This window comes from Sus scrofa, chromosome 11, assembly GCF_054392235.1.
Source record: "Sus scrofa isolate SSC_HxYL_T2T_F1_AM1 chromosome 11, Sscrofa_HxYL_maternal_Yorkshire_Landrace_v2.0, whole genome shotgun sequence".
Classification (NCBI taxonomy): Eukaryota; Metazoa; Chordata; class Mammalia; order Artiodactyla; family Suidae; genus Sus; species Sus scrofa.
In genome coordinates this window covers 13,925,163-13,935,206 of record NC_139393.1, presented here as the reverse complement: position 1 = coordinate 13,935,206, position 10,044 = coordinate 13,925,163, and positions in this window count along the sequence as shown.

Sequence of the window (10,044 nt, the reverse complement as noted above, 5' to 3'; positions counted from 1 at the left end):
TGCATTGTGGTGCTATTTTTTTTTTTTTTACTAAATTTTTGTATTTCCCTCTTTTGAATTGAATAGGTAAAGCTTATGTATTCAACTACTCAGTAACTTTGATGCGGCTGAACTAAAATTTGCCATCTCTCCTTGATTTCCAATCTCTTAATGGAATCACTGCTAATAATCTGCTGGGTTTTTTTATGCTTCCTTTTACCTTTGAAAATATGTTAACATAGAAATATGTATAGGTTACAGTTTTTCATTGTTTTTACAAAGAATAGGATTATACTATATAACTTAGTGACTTATTTTTCTTCAATCACGGTATCAGGGAAGCCTTTTCTAGAGCCATTTAATATATCAGAGACATCTGAATCCACTCAAAGTCCTTCACTAGTTGTTTTACCTACTGAAATGCATTCATAGACTATTCTAAAAGCTCTATGAAAGAGCTACTTATAGGGTCAGAGGTTTTTAGGAGTACTTGAGAGATGACAATGAGGTATATTGAAAGGCATATATGCTCACTTCTCTCAGAGCTTTCTATTTCCCTTGTGTTTAAGTGCAGATTGCACAGCAGGACCTTCATAAAGTCGCCCCACTTGATGATACCAGCATCATTTCTCAGCACCCCTCTTTAGAACACACTAAATTTCAGCTATCCTGGACTACTTCTCTCTGTTTAAGCCTTTTATTTCTCTTTCCCCAACATTTGCAAATACTGTACTTCCAGGCTTGGATCATAACTGGACTAAACATTTATATTTTAAAGAATTTTCTTTTAATTAATTCTATCCTATCATTTCTATGGTTTCCTTTAGGTCTAACTGTTTTACCAAATGTCTTTTTTTTTTTTTTTTCTTAAAGATTATCTTTTCTTGAGCCAGAAATAATGATCCAGGCTTCCCCACTCTGGGAGTAAGAGTTTATCTGCATTGACTTTCTTTCAGGTCATCAAAGTACTTAGAGGGGTTTAATTTACTCCCAGGAAATAACTTACCATTCTGCTTCAGCATTTACAATGCAAAATGCCTTGTGGCCTAGAAGAAGGCAGAAAACTGGTATTTGTTTCATTGCTGCCATGGAGTGACTACAAATTTCACTCATTTAGACTTCATTTGCTAGCATTTGAATTTTCTGGATGAAAATGGTCCATCTATCTATAACATGCTAAACAATGCTAAACCATCTTTCTAAAGTTCTAAGTACTAAATAAACAGGAAAACGGAAATTTAAAAATACAGACACCATAAAGTATTCAGTGGATGGTTATTTCTCCTTTTGTTTCACTTTATTATTATTATTTTCTTTTTACAGCCACATCTATGCCATGTGGAAGTTCCCGGGCCACAAGTCAAATCAGAGCTGCATCTGAGGCCGGTGCCACAGCCATGGCCACACTGGATCCTTAACCCACTAAGTGAGGACAGGGATTGAAGCTGCATCCTCACAGAGACAATGGTGGGTCCTTAACCTGCTGAGCCACGATGGGAACTCCTCTCCTGCTTTATTTTTAATTAAACTTTTAAGAAATTTTTTGCAATCATTGTAGATTTATATGCAGTCATAAGAAATAATAAAGAGATGTTTCACAAACCATTTAACCATATTCCCCAACAGAAACATCTTTCAAAACTGTATTATAATATTATGTAATATTGACAAAGCTATAGCCCACCAATCTTATTCAGATTTCTGCAGTTTCACTTGTACTTGTATAGGTGGGTTTGTGTGTGTATTTTGTTCGGGACAACTTTATCACACGCATGGGTTTGTGTATTCACAGCCACAGTCAAGATACTGCACATTTCCATTGCTACAAGGATACCTGGTATTGCCTTTTTAAACCACATCCATTTGCCAAACCACTTCCCACCTCTATCCCAAACCTCTGCCAATCTAACTTGTTCTCTATTTTTTATAATTGCGTCATTTTAAGGTTGTTAATAAGTGGAATCATACAATATGTAACCTTTGGGCATTAGCGGCTTTTACTGAGCATAATTTTCTGAAGATATCCAAGTTGTTGAATCTGTTAGTAGTTTCTTCCTTTTTTACTGCCGAGTCTTATTCCATGGTGTGTATGTACCACGATTTGTTCAGCATTTCACCTGCTCAAGGGTATCTGGGCTATTCCCACTTTTTTTCTATTACAAATAAAGCTGCAGTGAACATTGATACACAGATTTTGGCATGACCAGGATTATAATTGCTGGGTAGTCTGATGGTTTTACAAGGAACAGCCAAGGTGTATTCCGGGGTGGCTGTACAATTTTACACACTCACCAGCAATATATGAGTGAGTCAGTTTCTCTGCATTTTTGCAAATTTTTATTGTATTCATTCTGATAGTTGTGCAATGATATCTCATTGTGGTTTTAATTTGAATTTCCCTGATGGCTAATGTGTTGAACAACTTCCCCTGTGCTTATTTGCTATCCGTATGTCATCTTGGTGAAATTTCTGTTCATATCTTTTGTACATTTTCTAATTAGACTATGTGTTTTTTCTTAAATAATGCTGAGTTTTTTAAGATTTCTTTTATATTCTAGATACCATTCTTTTGTCAGATATGTGTTTTACAAATATTTTCTCCCAATCTGTAACTCATCTTTTTATTCTCTTAACAGGGTCTTTTGCAGAGCAAATTTTTAAAAAATTCTGATTAAGTCCAATTTTTCAGCCTTATGTTTTATGGCAATTCTAAGAAGCCTCTGTGAAGGCCTAAATCATGAAGACCTTCTCCAGTTTTATATTTTTCCTAAAATCTTGTCTTTTTTTTTTTTTTTTTTTTTTTTGTCTTTTCTAGGCCCACACCCGTGGCATATGTAGGTTCCCAGGCTAGGGGTCGAATTGGAGCTGTAGCCGCTGGCCTACGCCAGAGCCACAGCAACATGGGATCCAAGCTGCATCTTTGATCTACACCACAGCTCACGGCAACGCCGGATCCTTAACCCACTGAGCAAGGCCAGGGATTGAACCCACAACCTCATCGTTCCTGGTTGGATTCGTTAACTACTGAGCCACGACGGGAACTCCATATTTCTCCTAAAATCTTTACTCTATTATGTTTTGTGTTATGTTTTACATTTGACAAAATTATTTTCCTATTTCTTTTCTCCCAAGTACTTTAGTATACACAGACTTAGAGAAGAAAAGTCACCTTGATGAGTGAGGTCACATACATAGAGAAGAAATGAAGACAAGGATTTTGGACAGGTAAATGTGCAGATAGTAGTGACAATGGGGTGATAGAAAATTTAGTAAATCATAAACAACTGACTACCCAGAACTTATTGCCATACTTTTCAGAAGCTTGAAAAGAAACCTCAAACAATACTTCAATTCCATTGTGTTTCTCCCAACTTCCTGAATTAGATGGAGAAGCAATAAAGAATGAGAAAAACTGCTATGATGAGACTGAAAATCAGAAACACACAAAATTTTCAAATGCATCCATTCATAAAATCCAACTGCTGAATGAAGAAGACTGAGATTGCTGAAATATGATCTGACCCTACATTTTCTGATGAACAATCACTAAAATTGAAACTAGTAAAAATGTACCATTAAAATTACCAGTCGTTCGTTTAAAGTGCCTTTTTTTTTTTTTTGCTTTAACAATGAACAACAAAAAAAGAATAATTTGGGAATAAAAGCAATGTAATTCATTAATATAAACTTAGTAAAACTAGAATAATGAAATTACAACAGGAGAATAATATGAACCATTAAACAAAGCAATTTAGTGCACACACACAAATGACTGGATGATAAAGAATATGAGATAGAATTCCCATACTAATTAAAATAATCTCTCAGGCTTGCATTAGAAAGAAAAATTATCACTAATAACTATAAAAATATGGACTAGAGTTTTGACTAAATCCTTATGCTATATAATATCCCAATATTTTGATTCTTTAATGGAAATATGGCAAGTAACTGCATTGTTTAAGCAACAGAAACAACTGGAATTCTTCTCCAAAAAATTCAAAGTTGCCACTTTACAAAGGACAAAGTTGGAATTTGTAACTCAATTCATAAGGTGATGTAGATCTTTGATTTTGCTTTTATTTTCTATCATTTTCTATTCCCCCTCCACACCATTAGAGATACAGGCCCATGGTAGAGAACAGGGGTAAAAAGATGAAGCATCCTTCCTAGAGGAGCTCACAAAATCAAGTCTGGAAAAATCTCACTTATGTTTCACATTGTAAGCCATTAGAAATTGTATTCCTCTCCATACAGCTGGTGCCTTGCAGTCCAGGTTTATAGACTGGATTTCTTTTTCTTCATCATTCACCAAGCCATGTGAATAGAGACTATTTTGTTAAATGAATTATGTATTTTAGTTTTCATTGTGGTAGAAATGCAATAAGAAATACAGAAAAGGCACAGTTTTAAATTTCATGCCTAGAAAAATGCATTTAATTGGTGTTGTGTTGAGCAATTACCATCCTCATATTTTTACCCAATCAGCTAGTAAATTGCCTTTTGCAACAATTATTCCTTCATTCACAAATACTGATGAAGCACACATTTTGTGACAAGTATTGCAATATATGCTGAGAATAAAATAATGAACCGAAGAGTCACTGAACTAAAAAAGTTAATCTTCTGGAAATAACAGTTCAATGTGACAAGCATGATGTCCCTGGGGAGCATCTAGGAGGGGCATCTAACAAGATGGGTACAGAGAACAAGAGTTGTCTACGTCAGTTCCTAAAGATGAGTAAGAGTTATTCAGAAGTTGGCTTTTATCCTGGGCACAACTGAAAGTCATTAAAGAATTTCATGTAGGAGTTTGTCATGACAAAACTCTCTTGAAGCAGAGATGGAAAGAGATGTGAAAATCATCACATTTGCACTACAAAACTGAAGAGAAGTAAGACCTTTAAATTCTGAAAAAGAGGGTTTTTTTTTTTTTTTTTAAGATTTCACCTAATGGTTTTAAATAGTCTAAACTCCAATCTGCAGATGATAAATAGGTAATCTCTTCTCAATTTTTCTAAAGCCAAAGAGGCCAATGCAATTCTAATTAGTTTCATATTTTATCTTTTAAAAAGCTGAGTATGTTCTATATGCAATTATAATAAATTTTCAGGCCATTCTCAATCATCTGAAGAGTTATTATGTTTTAATAGTTTTATTTTGATATAATCTACATACCATACAATTCATTCAATTAGAGAGTAAAATTCAGGGTTTTTAGTATATTCACAGATATGTGCAATCATCAGCAGTCAATTTTATAACATTTTCATCACCTCTGAAAAGACCCTGTACTCTTTTGCTGTCACCATCCTATCTTCCCACCCCACCCTTCTCCAGTCCTAAGCAAACCACTAATTTCCTTTCTGTCATCATAGATTTCCTAGTCTGGAATTTCATATGAATTTGATCGTGTGTTTGGTGTTTTGTGACTGACTTCACTCAGCATAATGTTTTCAAGGTTCATCTGTGTTGTAACAGGTATCAGCACTTCATTTCTTTGTATAGCTAATATTCCATTTTATTTTTACCCATTTGTATTTGGGTTATTTCCACCTTTTGGCTATTATAAATAATGCTGCTTTAAACTTTCATATTTAAGGTTGGTGTGGACATATTTCTTTTTCGTTTCTTTTAAGTAAATATCTAGGAGTAGAATTTCTAGGTCATATGGTAATTCTGCATATAATTGAGAAACTGCCAGACTACTTTTGACAGTGGCTGTGCTACTTTACACTCCCACCAAGGATGTATGAGAATTCTGATTTCTCCACTTCCTCATCATTCTTTCTCTTGAGTTTCTTATTCTAGTGGTCCTAATGTGTGTGAAGTGGTATCTTATGTAGTTTTGACTTGCATTTCCCAATGGTGTTGAGCATCTTTTCACATGCTTATTGGCATTTGTATAACTTCTTTGGAGAGATACCTATTCAGATTCTTTGCCCATTCTTAATTGTGTTGTCTTTTATTATTGAATCTTAAGTTCTTTGTATATCATGCATACAAATCCCTGATCATATACATGATTTGCAGATATTCTCACCCTCTTATGAGTTATACTTTCACCTTATTGATGGTCTCTCATGAAGCGTAATACTTTTTAATTTTGAGGTCCAATTCATCTATTTTTCTTTTGTGGCTTATGCTTTTGGTGTCATAGCTAATAATACTTTGAAAATGTCATGAATATTTAACCTAATGTTTCCTTGTAAATTTTTAAATAGTTTTAGCTCTCAAAGTTATGTTATTGATACATTTTGAGTTAAGTTTTGAATATGCAGTGAGATAAGGGTCCAACTTTGTTCTGGTTGTAAGGGACTAACCAATTGCCTATGAATGATTTGTTGAAAAGAGTATTCTTTCCCCATCAAAAGGTCGTGGTACCCTTATCAAAAATCAGTTGACCATAGAGTTATGTATGAACTTTTTTCTTGACTCTCAACTATATTTCATTAAGATATATGTTTAGCCTTGTACTATTGCCATACTGTTTTGATTATCATTGCTTTGCAGTAGTTTTAAAATTAAAAAGTGTGAATTCTCTTACTTGAGTCTCCTTTTTTTAGTATTGTTTTGACTATTCTGGGTCCCCTGCAAATCCATATGAATTCTAGAATCAACTTTTCAATTTCTACAAAGAAATTAGCTGAAATTCTGATAAAGATTTCACTGAAACTATAAGTCAGTTTAGGGATTATTATTATTTTAAAAATATTATAACTTCTGATCCATGAACTAGGGATATTTTCCCATATTTTTTGATTTTTAAAAATTTCAACAATGTTTTATAATTTTTAGAGCATAAATTTCATGCTTGTTTTGTTAAATTTATTCCTACATATTTTATTGTTTACAATGCTATTATGAATCAAATTATAATTACCTTTTAAGATTCTCAAAAGTCAAAAATTGATACACAAATATATAAAAAGTTCACCAGTGTTCTAATTACATCTACTAAAAAAAAAGAAAAAAAAAAGACTAGATAAAGTGAATTACCTGTTCTCTGTTACCCTAGAAACTTTTGCTAAAAAATTATGCAGTTTGTAAGGGTACAATCTCTTTGATTGATAAAGCCATTTAACTGCTCAAGTTGTTTTGAAGGCAGTATATATAAAAGCCAAGAATAAAATATTTTATATATTTAAGCATATAATTCTCTATTCTTATTCAAAACTCTACCCCATAGTCTCATTTTCATTACCCTGTGTAGCATCTAGATAACTTTTTTTGCTGTAAATTTCAGTGTGGTTACAGGTATTAGTAACATTTTGTACTCACATCTAAACCTAGCATGATTATCCATTTTACCATACAGAACAGTGAACACAAACTTCCACTTGTTCATTTATAGGAAGGAAGTTTCAAATTTACTGAATTGTATGTATACATACACTGCGGTTTGTTGATGATAATATAGACTAAGTAACCAATACGGAAGACTTCATTTATGAATGTCTAATTACCATCTTACTGAAAATGAGAAATGAAGAGTAGAGAAGTAGATTATAATACTTCTTACTATTTTTTCATGTTTGCAATTGTGCTATACTTAGCAATGAATTTTTTGTCTAATATGGAAAGTGTGCCATAAATTTTACCCATTTATAGAATTCAAGATAGTCCATTAACCTTTGATTCAGGACAAAAGGAAGAAAACCTGGCTACTTGGGGAGGTTTGTGCTCAAATTACTACCTATATGAAGCCATAACCAGACTCATGGATTAGTTGAAAAACTGAGATGAAAAGAAAAAGATGGCTAGTATTAGGAAACTAGGTCCATGATCTCTGAAGATTAAGATTCCACTGAGGATGAGGAAAAAAAGCGAGAAGGAAGATAACAAGAAGCACAACTTTACATCCACATCTCTATTCCTGACAATGCCTCACTCTGCCTTCATTTGGTCTTTCTGTCTCTATCAAGGACAATTTAAAGACAAAAAAAGACATATAAGGGAACTTGGTTATAATCGTGTTTAATGAATGAAAATCCCCCAAACTATCCTCCACTCAAATCTGTTGGCTAGAATCCTCTGCTGTGGCTATTCGAGTTGGAAGCAAGACGGTCACTTTCCAGGTTTATCCTAATGTCTTTACAGGCTCATTTGTAAAATGAGAAAATAACAACTTACCCTGGACCAAAGAGCTTGGTTAGCATTATGATTTTAAAAATGGAAAAAAGAAATGAAAAACATTTTATCAAGTATAAAAAACTATGTGGGCATGATTTTCTTCTCATTACATGAGGATAACACCAAGAAATCCCAAAGTACTTAGGATTAAGTGGTACATAAGTTTCTTCTCATATAATTTGAATCAAAGAAAACTACGCAAATCATCCTAAGGAAGGAGAATGAATCACAGGCCACGAAGATGTCACTGCAACCTGGTCTAACGTATTAATGTGGCAAAACAAAGACAGTATTTGTCAGAACGGATGTAACAGGTGCAATCTGGAGAAATGCCACAGACAAAAGAGAAAGGAGTGTTAGAGCAGCCACTTTGGCATTTCTCAGTCACATGCTGCCCTGGCAAAGAAGGAACCTTAGCCCATGGGTTTGGATCATTCAGGTCCCACAGATAAAGCTGATCCAGTATGGGGATAAATGAAAGAAAGTATGTTAGCTAGATACCTCTGACACCATGCCCCAAATTTTACTTTCCAATCCCAGTGAGGTTCTGCTGTTATATGGCTTTATTCATGGAGCGAATGCACTACTAACATTTCCAATTTAAGTGACAGCTTTAATCATGGGAATAAGAAGTAGACACCTTGATTACAGAAAGCAAGTTCCTGAACTTAAGTAAATTGAGTCCGTGAGAGATGGGATCATGCTATAGCTGCTGACAAAGTTAGATTTCAGAGTCTGTAGGCAGAGCCAGACACTGAATTATGGCAAACTGGTTGACGGGAGGCCAGCTTGAGAGATCTCCCGGAAGACAATTAGCCTGTCTTTCCCAGAGTGCATACATGTATATATCACTAGGCATATTTACTATTCTAATATCCACAGTTATTATTATTATTGCCAAATCTCACTTTTTACATTACATTGAAGACAAATTATTAAGCAAAGAAAGTAAAAGGATCACAGATGCTATCCACTTGGGCTTAATTAGAAAGAAAACAAAATGCTTATGCTAACAAAACCTATGCCTACCTTAGTTTTGGTGTGTGTGTGTGTGTGTGTGTGTGTGTGTGTGTGTGTGCATGTTTGATTGTTTTTAAGACCAACCCAAGCTGGTGGTGAGAAAGATGGAGAATTCAAGGAGAATGCTCCTATCTCTTGCCTGGGCAGATGAACAGTTCAAAGGAAGAACAGAATGAAGAGAAAGAACCAAACAACCTAAACAGTCACTGCTAGAAGATAGTAGAAAATCATTGTCAAGAGCTTCAAGGGGTCAAGTAACAGAAATACAGAATTTCTCTGGGAACAAGAATGAGGAACAAAGTGGGTAGAGCAAGTTGACATGCGATTCACAGGACAGAGGTGCAATATACTGAAAGGTACACTGAAAACTGAGTAAGATTCAGATTCTCAACTTCCTGCTCTCAGGATACATGGGATGTGGAGAATGAAATCACATCCACAGGACAAGGCTACGTAGGGAGATGCTTTTGTCAGTTAAGAATCAAGGATTCAGGAAATGAAAATTGGTGGAAATTATTTTTAAAGTAGTAGGTGATTATTTAAAATTCATTTATTTAGCATGAAATAAGTAAAGAAATAACTGTTTCAGAATTTAAAATAAAATAGTTTGGGGAAGAAATCATGGGAAATAGGTGGCTGCAGAGAAACATATGGAGGGAAGTTAACAACACAACAAGGATAGAAAAAGGGTGGCTCTGGAGTTATTCTCAGGTGGCCGTGGGGTGAGAACACTGAACCCGAACCACTTGATGTAAGTCCCCAGAGCTTGTCCCTTTGGAGATAGAATTCCGCAAAGAGACTGAGGGTAGTGAGGCAAATAAGTGTTTACTTAGAGAGAAGAGGGGAAGCTAGGTGTGGAGAAAAAGCACAGGCGGTGTGGGTAGAGGAGGGGTGCGGGAAGGGAGAGAGAGA